Source organism: Chiloscyllium plagiosum, unplaced genomic scaffold (genome assembly GCF_004010195.1).
Source record: "Chiloscyllium plagiosum isolate BGI_BamShark_2017 unplaced genomic scaffold, ASM401019v2 scaf_10218, whole genome shotgun sequence".
NCBI lineage: Eukaryota > Metazoa > Chordata > Chondrichthyes > Orectolobiformes > Hemiscylliidae > Chiloscyllium > Chiloscyllium plagiosum.
Window position 1 is genome coordinate 3073 of NW_025211807.1, and position 21928 is coordinate 25000.

At 38.7% G+C, this 21928-nt stretch overlaps 1 long non-coding RNA gene across 1 annotated transcript; it reads right to left on the bottom strand.

The window, feature by feature from the left end:
- Positions 1-4772: 4772 nt before the first annotated feature.
- LOC122547126 lies at positions 4773-12941 on the bottom strand. Its single transcript, XR_006310892.1, has 3 exons — positions 12858-12941; positions 4945-5004; positions 4773-4825 (listed from the first exon to the last, which is right to left on the bottom strand). It is a non-coding gene; the product is annotated as an uncharacterized LOC122547126 (long non-coding RNA).
- Positions 12942-21928: the final 8987 nt, after the last annotated feature.

Sequence of the window (21928 nt, forward strand, 5' to 3'; positions counted from 1 at the left end):
TGACAGGACCCAGCAACATGCCTCAGAAAAAAAGACAAACTAGCTCCCTATTTCCAGGACCAGGAGCTGGAGGTGCTGGTAGATGGGGTGATGGGATGATACTTATAAACAGGGTGATGAAGTTGCTATCTTCACCTCCTACAGCATCTTTGGAAGTTTCACAGTTATGCTTTTGGCCAGCTTTTGCCTCTTTTGAAGTCATTGACATTAACCTCAGCATCATTGACATGCCAAAGTCCAATTTGTGAGGATCAATGGTATGGTATAAAAAGCCTTTGGCCAGCATTTGAAGGCTCAGCATGTTCAGTCTGCGAGCATCGCAAGTGAACAACAAAAGGGTTGCAAATTAAATGTAGTTACAGTTTGCAAATGCAAGACTCATGTATTTGTTGCTTCATGTCCTGGCATCCAGCAGAGATCCCATGCTTTCGCCCATCAAACTGACACTGACTCTGCTCATTCTGTGTGTGTTGTCCCAGCCAATTTACAGTTGCAGTTAGCATCTCAAGACAACAAGTGATGGCAAGGAATACAGCTTACAATGGACACCACCTGGTCGCCAGGTGACCCCCAGACCCTCCAAATTCCCTTTTCATTTCAGACTACCCCAACAGACCATTTCCACTCAGAACCCCCATGTGGAGACTCACCACATTGAACTTTGCTTCTAACTGTCCTCCCTGCCCCTGAGCTGCAATCTTACACCCTAACTATTCCCTGCCTGCTCCTCCACACTCCCCAAGATGCAGCCTGGTCAAATCCATGAGCGTGTTGCCTCTTCCTGCGTGCAACTGTTGACAATAGAACACGGCTTGAGATCTGTTTCATACTGAGCTACATGGAAGCTCTTTATGGCCAACAGCGAAATAAAATCACCAGGGATTCATCCTACCCTCCATGTCAAGAATTCTTGACACTAATTTGTTCACATTGGGTAGCAGAATAGGAAACTACATATTAATATGGTAAATCGTGCAGTTAATAAGGTCATTAATAAGCAATAATCTCCCGAATGGGAAACTAGCCATTCCTAGCGGGAATCTCGCCTCGATAGCCAGAACCTGTTTAAAAGGTGCAAAGAGTTGTTCGCAACATCAAGTCAGGATTTATTAGCCTTCTGACACTCAGCTCTGCCACATTTCTCAACATTGACCATGTCACTTCAGGCCCCTATAAGATTCTGCTCATTATCCCAAAAATGTTGTACATCAGGAGATGGAAAGGAAGGAAGAACTCAAGAAAATTATGATCACTTGGGAAGTGGTAATTATTGGGGTAGGAGGATGACAAATCTTTGGATCCTGATGGGCTTCACTCTGAGCTCTTAAAAAAAAGAGACTAATGAGATAGTTGATGCACTGGTTTTAATTTTCCAAACTTTCCTAGTTTCTCACAAGATCCCATTAGATTGGAAAATACCAAGTGTGATTCCTTTATTCAAAATGGGAGCAAGTCAGAAAACAGGAAACTACAGGCCAGTTAACACTAGCAAAACATTGGAAGGTAATATTAAAGACATGAGATCAGGACACCTAGAAAAATTCAAAGAAATCAGGCAGAGTCAACATCATTTTGTGGAAGGGAAATCATGGGTAAATAATTTATTGGAGTTCTTTGGAGAAGTAAAATGTTTTGTACATTAAGGGGATATTCGCATAGGGGAAAATATGCCATGGGGCTCAGTGGATAGCCTCAACTTTTAGAATTAATGTAATTGACTTGGATGAAAGGACTGAAAATACAGTTGCTAAATTTGCCGATGACACTAAGGTCAGTCAGAAAATAAGTTGTGCAGAGAAAATTGAGAGACAAAGAGATATTGACAGGTTAAATTAATGGGCAAAAATCTGACAAGTAGAGTAAAATGTGAGTAAGGTGAAATTGTCCGTTTCAACAGGAAGAATAAAAATAAAGCATATTATCTAAATGGCGAGAGATTGCAGAGCTCTGGGATTCAGAGAGATCTAGGCGTCTTAATGCATTAACAGCAAAATGTTAAAATGTATGTTCAGAAGGTAATTAGGAAAACTAATAAAATGTTATTGTTTTTTGAGAGTGGAGTTGAATATGAAAGTAGACAGGTATGCTTCCATTATACAGAAAATAGTTGGGAACATATTTGGAATACTGTGCATAGTATTGGACTCCTTATTTAAGGAAGAACGTAAATGCATTGGAAGTGGTTTGAAAAAGTTTTACTGAACTAATACCTGGAATGGGTGGTTTGGAATATGAGGAAATGTTCGACAGGTTAGGTTTGTATCCACTGGAGTTAGAAGAAAGAGTCGACTTGATTGAAACATATAAAATCCCAAGAGGTTTTGACTGGGTGAATGTGGAAAGAATGTTTCCCCTTATGGGAGGATCTAAAACTAAGAGTGACTGTTTCAATTAAAGGGCCTCCCATTTAAGACAAAGATGAGGATAATTATTTTCACACTGAAGGTTGAGAGCCTCTTCCTCAAAAGCAGTCTTTGAGCATATTAAAACGCAGAGATAGATAATTTCCTGATGGGCAGAGGGGTGACAAGTTATCAAAGAGGTAGGATTGTGACATAATCAGATCAGCCACAGTCTTATTGAATTGTGGAGCAGGCTGGAGGAGCTAGGAGGCCTACTCCTGCTTGTAATTCTTATGTTGGAATGTATGTTCCCTTGTTCAACCTAAATTAAATTCAAACTGATTTATATTCATACAAGTGGATTGACTTATCATTAAAACATCAGTAAATCAATTACAATTCATTCATGTCAAACATAAAACACAAGGCTGCCGAGAAATGCTGATTTAACTTGTTCAGGCCTTGGCAGAGCTGATTTTAGGGAAACATTCTGTATTGGGGCGCCTTCTAGTGGTATATGCAGAATAAGATATTATGCCTTAAATTCTACTGTTCAGCCCAGGTAATCATAGAATGACCTAGTGATTATTAACTTGAATTTATCAGTGTGCAGCCAAGTTCTCAGAATATTTCTGAAATATTTGCTGTAAGCCCAATGCATCAGTTTTTAGTCATTTCTTTGTGAGAGTTTGACTCAGAGCTCTGCTCGCTCCAGTCTTCCCAATGTTGTCCTGAATGTAATTGTTGATCCTGACTGAGCATGCCTCAATAAATAGTTACTCCCGTTTACTGCCTTGTCTAACTGATCATTCTTCTTGTGTGAGTTCAAACAGTAAATGGCAGCCAAGCTTTCGTAACAGAGAATGCATTTCAGCTGATCCTATCTCCGTGAAGGTCCACACAGTGAACATTTTGAGCAGGGTCACTGAAGCAGAATCAATAACCTAATCCTAGATTATTTTTCTGGCACTACTTCAGACCGCACTAAAGCCTCAACATAATATGGAGAAGGTGCGTACACATTGCCAAACGGTAGTGCAAAGAATCCTTGGATTTTAAGGGGGGAGGTAGCATATTCCCCAGCCCCTGACTGGAACATCTGTGATCAGCCAATTCACCCGAAACCTAGCTATCCCACTGTGAAATTGTATTGAGACAGTCTTAACTGATTCAGAGTCGGACTCCCACCATACCGTCTGATATGAAGTCCCACCTTAAACGGCAAATCAAGCAAAGCCCCTGCTGCAACTACAAGCAATGTTAAAGAAGAAGAGTCACAGAATTCAGACAGGTTCAGAGAATGTGGCATGTGTGAGGTTGCAGGGTGATGGGGATAATCATGTTTTCGAGGAAATAACTCCCTCCTGGCCAAGCACAGACCACGTACTGAAAAGCATTAAGAGGTCCTGAAATGGCCATTAATTGGCCACAATGGCTTCAACAGTGGGTGGGTTGCCTGAAACCGTTCCCACCTATATTAATATCGGAGACCACTCGGCAATAGGAGGGAAGCAGAGGTCAAACGACCCATTTTATTTCCCTGAGAGTTGACCTAAGCCCCGATCCTGCAACAATGTTTACCTGAACACCATGGCAATTCCAGCAGCAGCCCAAACTTTAATTCCTCTTCACCAGAAGGCTCTTCATGTTTTGTTGACAATACAGAGGCCTGAGGCTCTGTATCTGCACAGTGCCAATCTCACCATTGAGGTATAGTGGGAGAGGGGAAGATGGGAGTCAGGGGTCGTCAAGTCTGCACACAAAAATGGGCATGGCCTAATTTCTAGGCCCCTAACTGAATTTATTTTGTTTCCAAACACAGAACTTTATTCAATGGCTGTGGTCAGATAACTCAGCGCAGAATACACATCAACCCTGGTGCTTTCTTGTCTGTAGGATTTGTGTTGAATTTTCAACATCAGTTGGACATATTCCTAGAAGTATTACCTCATTACCTTCTGTCTCCAACAACTTGCCCGGAACAATCCTTTCATTGGTACCATAACAAGTCCACATTTGGAATGAAAGCTACATGTGAATCTGATACACAAAAGATGCAACTCACAGCAAAAGGCCATTTCAAAGTTCAGATGTGCATTTGCTTCATGCATTATACAGAACAACCTTGATTATCCAAATGAGATGGGTGGGGAGTATTTTGTTCAGATAACTAACTGTTCAGATAATGGATAACATCTTTACAGGACCTTGAAATCTTGTTCAGAGAATCCAAAATTTGGATACTTGACATTCTGATAGCTGAGGTTGTTCTGTATTAGCATGCATCTCTGGAGGTAGCAGTTGGTATTACTGAAATCTGTTTCTTACAAGCTGATGCTTTTAGCACTGCATTAGAATTACTGTACTTTAAGTGAGTGGATTCAAAAAATATGACACACTGGTGCATCTAAGATCAACTGTTCTTTTACCATTTCTTCATGCTGGGTTGCATGCACTTCATAAACTTCAGAAATATGAGAACTCTGGAATGAGACAAACAGTGAATGAAGATTTGCACGGGAGAAGCAGCAAGCCAAGCAAAGTTCCAGCCCAACACCATGAGGTTAGAGCGACTGTTTAGTTAAGTGCTCTTTTACAATACCTGTGCAGTCTCTTGATTTGATGGTAATGAGGTTATTATGTCCGAATCAGATGCCTTTGGCTAAAAAACAATCAAAATGTAAATAACCTAACGAGTTTGACCAGCCATATTTATTATAGTATTTGTCCTATTCAAACTCTCTTTATTAACTATAAAATTTCAACAGTTGGAACCATCATCTTTAATAAAAATGTCAGACAAAAAAGAAATTGAAAAGACATACACCTTCAGGAAAAGATGCCTGTCAAGATGTTTGTATTGATTATTTTTAAGTACAGATATCAAATAAACCACATTGATATGCATGGTCACATAACTTGACCCTTGTCATTGTGATAAAAGTGACAAATTCTTTCCACGCTATGGACATTACCCATTCTAACAAAGAAGATCAAAAATATACAATTCACAGAAAAAGGGGGCAATGGATGTTGTGGTGTGCAAAGTGCAGTATTGTTCTAGCGTTCTGAGTTAGGCAATGGATGGGGCCAGACTAGATCACAATTAAAGTTGCTGATGCTGAGTAAAAATATGGAGCAATTGGTCTCAATCAGTTTTCATTTTAATTTTACTAAATAGTTTTAAGCTATACTAGCAGATGTCTCAGTCTACATGATCAAGAAGAAACAGGCAGACAGGCAGTATCGGAGTCCCTTGAGTTCATCTCATTGACCAAACAGTTCTGGAGGGTGAATCTGTAGCAACTGTGCTGACTGTACTGGGCATATGAAGCAGCCCAGAGGACAATGATGATAGGAACTCAGATAATTAGGAAAAGAGAAAATCATTTCTTTGGCTGCAAATGTGAATCCAGGATGGTTTGAGGCCTCTCTGGTGCCAGGGTCAAGAATGTTCTATCTATCTATGCACAAAAGGATGTTAGGAACTCTTTTCCACAAATGGCAATGGATGCTGGATCTGTTGTTAATTTTAATTCTATGAAAGATAATAGATTTGCTGAACAAAAATTTAAGGGATATGGGCTAAAAGCAGGTATATGGAGTTAGGTGACAGACCAGCGATGATCTCAACTGAATGGTGGAATAGGCTCAAGGGGCTGGATGGCCTATTCCTGTTCCTATATTGCTGAACAGTTGGAGAGCACCCTGAGTGAGGATTGTGAACTGTTGCCTGTTGTGGTCCACATGGATAGCAATAACATAGTTAGAAAAAAGGGATGTGGCGCAACAGTCAGAGGTTAGGAAGATAGGTAGGAAATTAGCAAGAAGAGCCTCAAATGTAGTAATCTCTGAATTATTCCCAGTACCACATGCATGCGATTATTCAAACGAGTAGGATAGAGTAGATTAATGTATGGCAGAGTTGGTGCAGAAGGAAGGGCTTTAGCTTCTAGGAACATTGGAATCAGTTCTGGTGAAACCTGTGTGGTTGTACAGCCTGGATGTGTTTCATCTAAACCAAGCTGAGACCAATTTTCTTGTCGGCGATTCATTCGTACTATTGGGAGGGTTTTAACTAACAGGCACCAGGAGTGAGGCTCGAAGGAAATAGCAATGTGCAAAGAATATTGGGAGACACAGATACTACTTGAGTCAGAAATAGTGAGATATTAGGTGGCTTTGGCATCAGAGGTAAGTGGTAAAGTCAAAATTAGAGTTCAGTGTCTCGATGCGAATGCAAGGTATCTGATAAATAAGATCGGTGAATTCCAGGAGAGCAGATAACCCTATGAAAATATGATGTGTGCCAATAGCAGAGGTTTGAGTCAAGAAATGATGGGGCTATGTATTAAATATGCCTGAGTACAAGTATTCAGGAAACATAGAAAGGAAAAAGTCTCACTACCAATGAAGGAGAATATTGTAGTGCTGGAGAGAAAGAATATCACACAAGGCTGAAGGACAAAATCTATTTAGCTGGAGCTAAGGAACAAAATAATGCAATTACTTGGCTTGTTGTAGTCTACCATCCACCAAGTTGTGAGAAAGATAAAGAACAAATTTCCAAAGGAATTACAAAGACATAAAAGAATTATTTAGTAGTAACAGAATGTTTATGTTGTCCAGGTATAAACTGGAATGGTGGTAGGATAAAGAGCTGAGGACGATCAAGAGTTCTGAGAAAATGTTCACAAAAAATTTCCACATCAGTATGTTTCTATTTCAATGAGAAAGGAGGAATTGGTTCTTGGAAAGGAGGCTCTTGGGAATGAGGTGTGCAAATTGGATCAAGTGTCAGTAGGCAAACATTTGGCTGCAGAATCATAAGGTTTAGGTTGGCTACAGAAAAGAGAAAGGAACAGTCTTGATCAAAAATAATTAATTAGATCCAATCTTCTATTCCTGAAGCTGGCTCTGGCCCAGATCAACTGAAATCAAAATGGAACAGGTAAAACTGAAAATGAAAAATGGGTTACCTTTCAAGGTGAAATCTTTTGAGTACAATTAAGATATATTCCTACAAAAGGGAAAAAGTAAGGCAAGCAAATCCAGAGCTCCTTGGATAGTGAAAACAATAGAAATAAGATGAAGCAGAGAAATATGCTTATGACAGATGTCAGGTGGATAATACAGAACCTAGCTGAATGTTGAATTCTCACAGGATTACAAAAATTTGAGAAGTAAAGAGAATGACAAGAGACTGGCTGATAAAAGTGAATGCTAAAGTCTTCTTTAGGCATTTAATACAATAGCGTGGTTAAAGGAAGAGTAGGGTTAGAGGTCAAAAGGCAATTTAGTGAAGGCAGGGAGTATGGTTGAGGTGCCAGATGAATATTTTGCATCTATTTTTACCATGAAAGAAAACGCTGCACAAGTCTTGGTGAGAGCATAGGTAGTTCAGACACTTGAAGGGTTTAAAATTGATATAGAGATGGTAGTTAAAGTTGATAAGGCTCCACTACTGGATATGATATATCCAGGGATACAGAGAGAAGTTAGATTGGAAATTGTGGAGGCACGAGCCATAACTTTTCAGACTCCTTCAGACTCACGGACTGAGGAATTGCAAATGTTGCACACTTGTTTCAAAATGGATGTGAAGATCATCTTAACAAATGCAGACCAATCCCATTAACCTAAATGATAGAGATGATATTAGAAAAGATGTTTTGAAACAAAGGTAAATAAAAACTTGGCTAAATGCAGGTAAATTAGAGAAAAGTAGATAGATTTGTTAATGATGAATCATGCCTTGTTGAAATAACTTGATGACAATTTTAAATGAGGCCACAGGGTTGGTTATTGAGGGTAATGTATAGATGTGGCATAAATGGACTTCCAAAAGGTATCTGACAAAGTACCAGGCACAGATTTGGTCATGAAGCTAGAGCTCATGGAATAAAATAAATAGTAGCAGATTACTAAACTGGTTGGTGGTCGGAAACAATAGTGATGAAAGTTTGATGCAAACTGGAGGACAGTTATTATGAAGTTTCTGAGGGATTGGCGTTAGAACCCCTACATTATCTGACTTAGACTTCGTACAGGGTATAATTTCAAAATTTGCAATGAGAAAATAATTTTGAAACATGGTGAACCATAAAGAAGACAGTATAGACTTTAAAAAAGATATGGATAGGTTAGTGGTTTGCATAGACAAGTGGAAGTTGAAATCTAATGGAGAGAAATGTGAAATGATTCACTTTGGTCAAAGAAAACAGAGAGACAATACAAAATAAAGGGGATGATTCTAAAGTCGGTGCAAGAGCAGAGGGACTCTGGGTGCATATGTGCTTGAATCTTTGAAGGTGGCAGAGCAGGTTAAAATAGCAGTTAATAAAGCATTCAATACCCTGGGCTTTATCAATAGGAATAAAAAAGAAGCAACGACATTATAGTTAACCTGTGAGCAGAGGTGGAATTTAGAAAATTATTTTTAAAACTTGAATGCTTACTCAGGTTCCTGGCCATGGTGAAGCAGTTTCAAGAAAATCAGTTTTGACAAATCAATCACATAGCAATCCCTTGAGTGTCTTCCAGAATGCTGATGGTGTGATGCAGGAATGTTCACAAGCCCTGACCTTCTCATCCTTTCTATCTCTTTGATGCTGCAGCAGGCAACAGAATATAAGCACATGGATGATGATGGGATGGTGTAGGGGGATGAGCTGAGAATAGTTCACGAGTCGGCGCAACATCGAGGGCCGAAGGGCCTGGTCTGTATTGTTCTATATTCTCTATGTTCTAAGATTTCGAAGAGGCAGCTTTTATACACTTCCAGACTGATGGAGATCTTCTCAACTTCCGGCTTCTTCAGCCTCACACAAAGAGATAAAACAAAATTCATCCATGAACTTCTTTTCGCTGGTTACTGCATTCAGTCTGGCAACAATCAGTCAGACTTACAACATGGAACATCATGTGCTTCAGAAGTGGCATCACTCTTCAGTCAAAAGATCAGTTTAAAGAAAACTGAACTTCTATATCAGCCTGCTCCCCAAGAAAAATATAGATGACCATTGTCATCAAGGGAACCGAGATGAATAATGTCAAGCAATTTAGCCCTTTGGGATGCAACCATGGACATAGGCTTTTTTAAAATAAACAGCAATATCGCAGACACTGCACATGAGTGTGCAACAAATTCTGCCTTGAAGCACAGACCAAACTCAGTTTCAAAGCTATAGTCTTTCTGTATGATGCTGGGTCACAGAGCTGGCACCACCCTCATGCACAAACACTGATGTCTTGGAAACAGCTAGTATCACCAGCACCCCCTTACAAAGCCAACTGCACTGGACAGGTCACGTTGCTTAACAACTGGACAATAGTCACCAGCTCAACACCATGTATATTGAGCATGTCCAGGTAAATAGAATAGAGGGACCCCACAGACTCCAAAGAAGCTGGGTGGGAGAATGAACTACGAGGATGTTGCAGAGATGCTTCACTGTGATCTGGACAAGTTAAGTAAGTTAGCAAATACATAACAAATGTGGTATAATGTGAATAAATGTGAGCTTACCCACTTATTAGCAAAAATAGGCAGGTAGATTATTAACTGAATGATGATCGATTAGGAAAGGGGGAGATGCACCAAGACATGGCTGTCCTCGTACAACAGTCGCTGAAAGCAATCGTGTAGGTGCAGCAGGCCATGAAGAAGAATTTTTTGTTCCAATTATACCGTGCTTTGGTGATACCACACCTGGAGTATTGTGTACAATTTTGGTCTCCTTATTTGAAAAATGATATTCTGGCTATGGAAGGAGTGCACATGGATTTATCAGACTGATTCCTGGGATGGCAGGACTGCCAAACAAAGAGAGACTGGATCGGTTAGAACAATATTCACAGGAGTTTAGAAGGATAAGGGAGGAATCTCATAGAAACCAAGAAAACTCTAAGAGGATCAGACAGTATAAATGCAGGAAGAATGTTCCCAATAACCGGGGAGTCTAAAACCAGGGGTCAGTCTATGGATATGGAGTAGCTAATTAAAATTGAGATAAAGATTAGATTAGATTCCCTACAGTGTGGAAACAGGCTCTTTGGCCCAACAAGTCCACACCGACGCTCCGAAGAGCAACCCACCCATTCCCCTACATTCACCCATCACTAATCCACCTAACACTATGGGCAATTTAGCATGGCCAATTCACCTAACCAGCACATCTTTGGATTGTGGGAGGAAACCGGAGGAAACCCACGCAGACACTGGGAGAATGTGCAAACTCAGATAGTTGCCCAAGCCGGGAATCGAACCCGGGTCCCTGGCGTTGTGAGGCAGCAGTGCTAACCACTGAGCCATCGTGCCACCCAAAATTGGTGAGATTGGTGAGCCCTTGGAGTTCTGCCACTAAAAGCCATTGAGGCCAAAACATTAAATGTTTTCAAAAAGAAGATTGACTGAGTTCTTATGGATAAAGGGATCAAATATGAAAGCATGAAAAGGGTACTGAGTTGAATGATCAGCCATGATCACATTGAATGGTGGAAACTGCTTGGATGGCCAAATGGCATGCTCCTCTTCCTGTTTTCTCAGTTTCAATGTTTCAAGTCCCTCCCTGTGTGTCACATTGACCATGACCAGTGGGAATCACAAGTCATAGATTGTGATGCCTAGAGGTGCTACACTCAGTGTGCTATCATTGAGACAAAGTGAAGAGCTAGCAAAACAAAAGAAGGATCAATTCAATTCAATTATTCGCAGAGTAACTATACCAGCTGTGGATGAATCTGCCAGTCATTGATAGGTCTGACAATCCACTAGCAGACCTGCAACCAATAAATACAAGATTTCTTAAGTCTTTGCCTGTGAGGAATGTCAAGAGAGCTTGGGCTTAATTGTAGTATTGCATCTGGTTCTGGGTACCACACTTTTGGATGGATGTGAAGGCAGTAGAGACATTATTTTTGAGAATGTTTGCAGGGATGCAGAACATGTCCAAAAATTGGAAATGTTTTGTTTGGAGAAGAGGAGGTTGAGAGAGGATGTGATAGAGGTATTCAACATCATGAAAGGTTGAGATAGAATAAATAGGGAGAAACTGTTCCCATTGGTGAAAAGCTGGAGAACCAATGGGCACATATTTAAGGTAATTGGCAAAATGAGAAACAACCTCGTCGAGTGGGAAGTGGTTAGGATCAGTATTGCACTGCCTGAGACTGTGATGGAGAAAGAGTCAATTAAGGCTTTGAAACAGAAATTGGATCATTATCCAAAAAGACTAAGGAGTGTCACTGGGTGAACTGCTTCTTCAGAAGGCCAGTGCAGACTGAACAGGCCAAACAGTCTCCTCTGAGTTGTGACCAATCTATTAGTCTACCTTTTGATCAAATTGGTGCAGCAGAGGGGAAGGTGATGATGAGAAGAAATAACTGAAAGACAAGATAAGTCTGAAAAATGATCAATATCTTTTTGAGTTAATTTAAGTTTTGTGATGCTTAATTCACAATTAAACTTTAGTATTTGCATTAATAAAAATAAGTTAGCTAATTTATGAAGCAAATGGACATATTTACAAGCTGTTTTGAAATGAATTGAAAAAGTAAAAGGCCATTTTGTCTGATAATTGTTTTAATTAATATCTTCTTCATCAAGAGTCTGGGAACTGATTACACCAGTCAACTTCATTACATTTTGTTGAATTATTTGAGGTAATTTACAAGAGCAGGAACATTTGCAAATAAGGTAAGATCACCACTATGACACAGTTGGTGTGTGGTACACAAACACCAAAGCCAACTTGGAAACTAATGCCTCAGTCTCATAACATAAGACATACTAAACGTGCATCTATAACTATTATCAAAGCTGAAAAAAGAACAAGATTAGATTTCTATTACATTGAAAATTGTGACCTATTCTATGTTAACATTCTGAATGCAAACAATATGAAACAATGCTAAATCTAATCATGACAATATAGCTCAAGTGAATCTACATCCTGGGTAAATGATGTATAAGACTCAGAGCTCTCTCTTGTTTACATGGCAGTGGTGTCACCCAATAAAAAGCACAAGTTATTTTTCAGGGGTAAAGGTGCAGTAAAATTTGCCAAGACAATTGTGCATGAAGTTAACTGACACTTTAGGAACTTTAGATCTATTCATTTTCTTCCCCAGCTTTCTTCATATAATTCATTTTCTCTAATGTAAATCATTTTACTATATTCATGGTTAAAGGTTGTGCAGCATCCCTTGGTCTGAATAAAATTGTCACAATGATCAGGGTTTTATTATTGAAAAGCTCTTCAGATTGAAGTTGGACAGTTCTATCAAAGACATTAGAAATCTGAAATGCTATTTTTAAAAATCACATGTGACATCTGATTAGATGTTAAGTGAATCATTGAAAGCTACCTCTGCTTGCTTATTGTCAAACACATTTCCATGCTTGAGTAAAGTAACAATGCCATGAGCTCAAAGTCTTTTAACATTACTTACTTATTGCACATTGTACTTCCAGACATAAGTCCTGTGTTCAGAATAATGTCAGCACAGACTCACCTGATCACCCGTGGAACTGCTTTCATTTCCCATTGTGATTCAACTTCAGTGCCACAGAGGAAATGGGAAAGGGGGAAGAAAGGAAACTGAAAAAAAAATAGGAATGAACAACTCATATAATAATTGTATGTTAATGAGTGGGTGTTGTACAAATTGGAGGTGCAAACCAAACATTGGCTTGGAATAGAACAGAGAACAAGTAGAGGCTGTGAACTTTTTTAAACATTCAGCCAGTGGGAATCCTCAGTAAGGAAGGTTAAGAAAGACAGTTTGAAAGAGATTATTTTGAAATAAAAAACAATTCTAGAGATGGAATGCTTTATTCAGAAAAAAGACAATATCTAATAGTGATGTGTACGAATTCCAAAACAGAATATTGACATTTTAATCACATCATAACAGAATGCCAGTGTGGCCTCTGAGGTTCAGTTCTAATGGAATACCGAAGCAGTCATGAATGGAGTCAGAAGCCTCATTTGTTACATCTTCCAACTTTACCATTAACTCTGCAAATATATTTGAACTTTACATCAGCTTATTAAACTTGTTAGGGGAGTTCCTTCTCTGAGTTCAAAGAACTTTAACATATTAATGACTTAAGATGGCTCCTATGAGTGTATCCACCCAGCATAGAGAGAACTCATTCTGACAAATGAGAGACATTATTTGTGAACATAGTGAATACTCAAATACATTGCAAGCACAGACACAAAAAGAATAATTCATTTCACAAACCAGTTTAGAGATGCTGGACAAGATTACTAGTTTACATTTCTTGAAAATGGTTTAATTTTTCTATCATCAAAAACCTTCATACATCCTGAAGCAATAATGATCTTCCATCATTTTCTGTTAACTCCCATTAGTATGGTTCCCTGTGCAGCTTTACTGAAAAGACAGCAGGGATAGCTTTTATGCTTGCAATCTGTACGATTTTAAATATTGTCTCATTGTTTTTCATACCCATTGGCTTCTCTGGAATGATCATTTCATTCATAATATGTATGGAAATCTGTACTGAATATTTACTACCTTGCCTGTCAACTCTTTTGGCTCTTCATAATGATAATGTAAGAAACTCCATTATATAAAAACATAAATCTTAATAACCAAGCACACCACTTCTGATATAATTGCAATGGATAAGTAGAAAAAAAATGTAAAGAAACCTTCAATTTACATTGGGTTTTTCATCCTTCGACATTTCAAAAAACAACATAGCAAATTTTGAAAGGCTGTCATGAAGGCAAATGATAATGAAGGCAAACCAAGGTAATGTTTACACAAATGCATTTTTCTGGAAGAAAATGAAGAATGAGTTAAATGTGATTTATTTAGTATTGAGTCAGAAAATTGAAATATACTTGGACCATGAAATTCAGTTGCAGACTGCTTCTGATGCTAGTGCCATGAAGATCAATATTTCAAAAAGTTTGGTTGACCCAATATTTGTTGTTGTTTGCTTCCTACCAACTGTAAAGTCTACCAAGCAAGTATCTCCAGAGCTTACCTTTCATCTCTACACCTCAGCCAGAAAGTGTCGAAGGCAGCTACAATTCACCAATGTGGTGATTAAGCTGCTCCATCTATTTCAGCAGGTCCGACAGCTGTACAACACAGTCACTGACTTTCTACACTAACTGATACAGCTAATAGCAATGCCAATAATTTAAGATGTATGCCTTCATCCAAGAGGTGACAGAGACCCCGTAGAGAGGATCAGAGGCTTCCAAATGTCACCCTCTTACTTTCCAAATTTATTGTTACCTTTGGTTTTCACATAATTCAAACCTATATTTTCAAAATTTAGACACAGAATCTGAGACTCAGCATTTCAAAAGCAGCAACTTCTATTTGACTTCACACATTCATTCCATCAAGTATCTTGACCTTTGTAACATTTTGAGTACAGTGACCCTTGGACATTGGGACACAGGACTCAAAATGTTAACTCTGCTTCTCTCTTTCCAGATGCTGCTAGACTTGCTGAGTTTCTCCAGCACTTTCTGTTTGTAGTTCAGATTTCCAGTATCCTCAGGTTTTTTATTTTTACTTTGATCTTTTGTTTGACACTTGATTTGATACCTTGAATTTGCAGCTAATTTGTTGTTGAAAGAAATTAGTGACCTATAATATAAAATACTTACTGCTGAAAATAAAGAGGTAGCTGAAGCCTTTCATCTTGCACTCAAAGGACAAATACAAGAATGCAAATCTCAAACATGGTCACTTGAAATGTGGCAATCTGGCATTGGTCCCAATGAGTACATGATGAACATGATGAAAAGCTTAATCTACATATCTCTCTTTTTAGTAATGCTCAAGTTATATACCAAGTGACTGACAGTCTAAAATGTTTACAGATAAATAAAAAGACTGAGTCAGCTAATGCTGTTGCTATATATCATATGTCAAGTAAAATCTTATCAGGCCATCTAACAAATCATGCATTTGGTAATGGACACTCACCACTAGTAATGTCAGAAACTGATTAGGGGAACTTGTTGCCATGCATATATTGAATTTGCATGATTTTTTTAAAAAATGAACTCAGAATGTTCCTCAAGAGCAACATGTTAGAAGTAAAGTTTATGCATGACAAGCAAAATCAACTTGTGCATGGCCACAAGTTCCCCTAAATTAGCTTGTGATATTACTAGCGGCGAGTGTCCATTACCAAATGCTTGCTTTTTAAGTTGCCCTGAAAAGAGTTTATTTCACATGTGATATAATCTACAGCCTTGATTCTAACGATATTGTGTTGGCCGGTTCACAGTTTAATAAATTTATCTACACCATGGGGTCCCGTGTTCCTTGAAGATGGAGTCACAGAGGAGTGAACAAATCATTTAGCACACTTGCCTTTGTTGGTCAGTGCATTGAATATCGGAGTTGGGATGTCATGTTGTGGCAGTACAGGGCATTGATTAGGCTACTTTTGGAACACTGCATTCAATTCTGGTCATCCTGCTAAAGGAAAGATGTTGTTAAACTTGAAAGGGTGCAGAAAAGATTTACAAGGATCTTGCCAGTGTTGGAGGGAGAGGCTGAATAGGTTGTAACTACATATGCACCACTCTGTGTGTGAAAAAGTTGTCCTTCAGATCCCTCCAAAGCTTTTCCCTTTCACCATAAAACTATATCTTCTAATTTAGATTCCTTTATCCTGGGGAAAAGTCCTTGCTTGTTCACCTTATCTATGCTCCTCGTGATTTTATAAACCTCTGTAAGATCACCCTTCAGCCTCCTACGCTCCAGGAAAAAAACTCCCAAACTATCTTGTCTCTCTCGTAACTCAAACCCTCCAGTGTCAGTAATATCCTTGTAAACCATTTTTGCACTCTTTCCATCTGCAATTTTACTAATCATGCTTCTATGTTCTCATCCAAATTATTTATATAAATGACAAACTTCAGTGGACTCGGAACCAATCTTGCAGCACAGGCTTTCATTCTGAACAACAACTCTCTACCATTAAGCAATTTTGTATCCAATTGGCTAGCTTCCCTGGGTCCCATGTGATCTGACCTTGCCAAACAGTCTACCATGTGGAGCTTTGTCGAAGGCCTTGTCTACTACTCTGCCTTCATCTATGTTCTTGATCATTTCTTCCAAAACCTCAAACAAGTTTGTGAGACATAATTTCCCATGCACAAAGCCATGCTGACTAAGCCTAAACAGTCATTGCCCTTCGAAATGCATGAACATCCTGTCTCTCAGAATCCCCTCCAACAACTTACCTCCCACTGACATCAGGCTCACCGGTCTATAGTTCCCTGGCCTTTCCTTATAGCCTCCCTCCACTCTTCTGGCAGCTCACAACTGGCTGTTGATGATACAAATATCTCTGCTCGGGGCCTCGCAGTTGCTTCCCACAATATCTTGCAATACACTTGATCAGATCCTCGGGTTTTATTTACCTTTATGCATTTTAAGAGCTCCAGGACTCCTCTTCTGTAATATGGACCCTTTTCAAGACATCATTATTTATTTCCCTGAGTTTCCTAGCTTTCATGTCTTCACCACAGTAAATAGTGACACCAAATATTCATTTAGGATCATACCCAGGTCCTTTGGTTCCATATATAGATGGCTTTGTTGATCTTTAAGGGGTTCTATTCTCTCCCTAGTTATTCTTTTGCCTTTAATATACTTGTAGAATCTCTTTGGATTCTCCTTAACTGTATCTATCAAAGCCATCTCATGTCCTCTTTTTGCCCTCCTGATTTCCCTCTTAAATGTACTCCTACATCCTCACATTCTACAAGCGGTTCACTTGACCCCAGCTGTCTATATCAGACATTTGGCTCCAGCAGAGCCCCAATATATGTAGTCATCTAGTGTTCCCTACTACTGCCAGCCTGCCCTACATGCTAACAGGAACATAGTGTCCCTGAACACCCATTATCTTGCTTTTGAAAGCCTTCCATTTGCCAGAGTCCCTTTACCTGTGAACTGCCTCCCCCATCAACGTTTGAAAATTCCTGTCTGATATCATCTAAAATTGGCCTTACCTCAATTTAGAACATTAATTTATGGACCAGGCCTGTCCTTTTCCATAACTATTTAAAAACTTGTAGAATTATGGCCACTGATCCAAAAGTGCTCCCCCCAATAGCACCTCAGTCATTTGCCCTGCTTTATTTCCAAAGAGTAGGTCGTGCTTTGCCCACTTTGACATTAGGCCTTTGACATCTTGATTGAGAAACACACTTAACAAATTCTTCCAGACTCAGTCCCTAACATTATGGCAGCCTCAGTCTATATTTGGAAAGCTAAATTCCCCTACTATTACAACCCTAATATTCTTACAGCTATCTGCGATTTCCCAATATATTTGCTCCTCAATTTCCCGCTGACTATTGGGGGGGCCTATAGTACAATCTGATCAAAGTGATCACCCCCTTCTTATTTCGTCAGTTCCACCCATTTAGCTTCACTGGATGATCCCCCAAGAATACCCTCATTTAAATAGTGCCAAGATGTTTTCCCTAATCAAAAACACTACTTCTTGTCCTCTCTTGCCTCCCCTTCTCTCCTTCCTATAGCATCTGTACTCGGAACATTGAGCTGCCAATCCAGTCCCTCCCTCAGTCATGCTTCTGTAATAGCTATCAATATCCCAATCCTACGTTCCCATCCATGCACTAAGTTCATTTGCCTTACTTGTCAGGCCTCTTGCATTGAACAAATGCATTTATTTCATTAGTCTTTCCTCATTCTCTGCCATGTTCTTGACTCTCTAATCTATTTCATTTACTTTCTTTAACTTCTGTATCAGCCTCAGTGTTATCTCCTGTTTTACTATTGCTGAGGGTCTCATGCCCCCTGCTAAACTAGTTTAAATCCTCCAGAGAGTTCGATATGGATGTATCACAGTGCCAACAAAGATCAATTTAACTGACTGTTTTCAATTTTTATTCTATATATAGATTTCCATTGTTTAATAATCTGATAAGTTTGCAAATACATTGGAATCAAAGCAAGCAATCACATTGGTAATACTGGAATGATCCATGGTTCTTCATAACACCTCACCATTACTGCAAATTAAAGTGGGAAATTAGAAAAGAATGGAGAAGGAATGACTATCACAATGAGAAAACTGAAAACAATGATAACTATTTATTCAAATGAGAAATCAACATACCCAAGCTACCATAACAAGTGATTGAGTTTATGTGGTTACTTAGCTATTCAGAGCTGAAAATGTGTTGCTGGAAAAGCGCAGCAGGTCAGGCAGCATCCAGGGAACAGGAGAATCGACGTTTCGGGCATAAGCCCTTCTTCAGGAATGAGCAAAGTTTGTCCAGCAGGCTAAGATAAAAGGTAGGGAGGAGGAACTTGGGGGAGGGGCGTCGGAAATGTGATAGGTGGAAAGAGGTCAAGGTGAGGGTGATAGGTCAGAGTGGGGTGGGGGCGGAGAGGTCAGGAAGAAGATTGCGGGTTAGGAAGGCGGTGCTGAGTTCGAGGGATTTGACTGAGACAAGGTGGGGGGAGGGGAAATGAGGAAACTGGTGAAATCCGAGTTCATCCCTTGTGGTTGGAGGGTTCCTAGGCGGAAGATGAGGCGCTCTTCCTCCAACCAAAGACCTGCATATCCTTGGTGGAGTGGGAGGGGGAGTTGAAGTGTTGAGCCACAGGGTGGTTGGGTTGGTTGGTTGGTCCGGGTGTCCCAGAGGTGTTCTCTGAAACGCTCCACAAGTAGGCGGCCTGTCTCCCCAATATAAAGGAGGCCACATCGGGTGCAGAGGAAGCAATAGATGATGTGTGTGGAGGTGCAGGTACTCAGTGTGATAAAACATCAAGGCTAAGGATGCAAGGATATTCCCACAATTCTCACATAGAATTGCACAAAATTTAACTGCAGAATGATGTCATCTGGAGCAATAACTCTAAGCAGGTGCTTCTACTCCATATAGCCTCCTTTCATATTATTTCCTCTCATCAATTCAATAATATCCTCCTATTCCTTTCTCCCTTATGTACTTTTCCAATTTCCACTTAAATGAACCCAAACTATTCCATGCATTAAGTCCACATTGTTGTGAATTCCATATTGTTACCAATATCTCTGTTAAGACGTTGCTCCTGAAATTCTTTCAGGATTTATTACTGACTTTCTGATACTTATGTCCTCTGAATTTCAGATTGCCCCAGAAGACGAAGCACTGTCTTATGTTTAACTTATTGAACCAAATACCTCCAAAAAGTCACCTGTCAGACTTTTCCTTTCCAGTGAAAGGAACTATAGCTTGCCCTGTCTTTCCTGATGGCTATGCTCTCTGAAGTTTGGCATCACCTTACAAATGTATTTGCACTTTTTTCACTGATTCTAGATTATTTTCATGATATGGAGTCTAGGACTGTGCATAGTGTGCCCTGACAAAAATAATGAGTCTAACTCAGGTGGTGCTCTGTAACCAACTTTATAAACATAACCATCTTGAGTAACTGATTTGAATAAAACCAAGGAGCAACAATGAAATGGAAGATGATTGACTCAGTAATGCTGAATTTCAGACTTTCACACGCTTCAAGTGATATTAATGATGACCTGGGAGCAAGATGTCCATGAAATCCTCTTATGATCCCAGCTGATCTTATCACTGGAAACCTGGCTTGATAGGTCATTTTTGTTCCTTTTATTAGGTGTTACCAAAATGGTAATTGACTGAAACATAAGATTGCAATTCTGCCACCTTGGCAAAATAGAATTAGTCAAGCTATTTATGTATAACACAAATTTAAAGATTTCAAAGCACATATTTATAGTACTCAACCGTGAAGAGAATTCACTTCTCTATCATATCCATAGGGCTTAAATTAACTGATACTTCAATTCCCAGTCTTGAGAATTTGATAGTCTCTTCCTTAAGTGTTCTCAGAACTGACTTTCTCAGCTTCAAATAATCTCTCCAAGGGTATACCCAACAATTCTGGAAATTTTCAAAGTAAACTCTTTACACTGAGATAATCTATTTCTTAGCAGTTCTAAACTATCACGTTTCTTCAGGATCAATTGTTTTAAATATTCAGCTCCAATCAGAACTTGTGCAAAATTGAAATTAAAATTGCTTTCTGAGCAGTGGGTGTTTCTGTAAGCTTAAAAAGAATCTGGATCCTTTAAACAGAAGCCTCATGCACCACACTGTTTACTTTCTTCACTCAGAAAAACTCTTCCAATTTAAGCAAATTCCTATTCGCTTGCAAGAACTCCCTCTCCCTATTGTTTTCTTAATAAACCACAGCTTCATAAAGACATGCAATTTAATCATTAAACACCGCCAGTCATGTGGACCAAATCCAACATAGCACTAATTCAAAATCCAAACTCAAAAATAAATTGTATTGAAATACACATATAAAATTACACATCTTAATTCACTATCCATTCAACAAATAAATGGTACGGATGAAAGAAAATTGATTAAAAATGTAGAGTATTATGAAAAAATATGTTATAGGTTTTACCTTAATATTGATGTTAGTTCTGTGAAAACACCATTCACTATCTTTTATTCTTCTTGCAAAATGTTTGTTTGTTTTCAAATGGGTTTCCTCAATCTTACCTAAACAATACATGCCTTCAAACTCATCCTATAACACAGAATTCTGTCTCCTCACCAGAGATGCACTTTAAAACATGCAATTCATTTTTTTTAGCCATTATTGTTTATTTTCTTCTTAGTCAAATTTTGCCATTTCTGTCACGTTTCCAGCTTTTGTTTGTCTTATGAGAAGAAATTAATCCCTGGATCATTGGCACCCTTTAATCACATAATAATGGATACAGCTGACAGAAAGATAATTCATACTTCAGATTTATTGCTTTTTCATTTTTTGTTCATTTGTGTTATTACTCTTCTAGATAGTGAAATAGTTTTTCAATTTTATAAAAAGTACCTTCATAAAGCTAATGTAATTTACTATCAAAATACAACGTCTAAGTAGGCTACATCAAAATTCTGTTTAATTCAAGACAGAGAAATAAAACAAGATCAGGTTGAAAAACAGATCTGTGCACAGTTAAAATTATTTTTGATGCAGAATGTATCCAGGACCTGCATACCCCTCCAGTAGTTTTGAAATTCATTAACTGACCATCAATTAATTTATATTATATATGTCAATCACAATTTGCTCTGTTTGATCCATTGATCAGATATAGCTTGCTGTCATGAGAGCAAAATATGTTGAACAAGTGTAACAAAAAATGTCTGACATGGGAAAAAATAGGCTATATGCTTTAGAAAAGGAGGATTATTCAAATTTATAAGAAAGCATAAGAGATAATATACAATAATTTCTTGTAACATTATTCAAGTGATGCTGAAGATCTTGGGTGAAGAGGTTTTACAATGAATGGAGCAACAAGAATTGGAGAAAATCATTGTTATGTATGCAAGGAAACTTACAACTGACTACTTTGTATTTAATTATATTCTTGTTATTTACAAATATGTAAAAAGACACCATTGTTTGAAAATTAAAACATATGTAAAAGTAAATGTAGTATAACTAGAATTACGTCTTATTTCAGAGTGATAGAGTTGTACAGCATGGAAGCA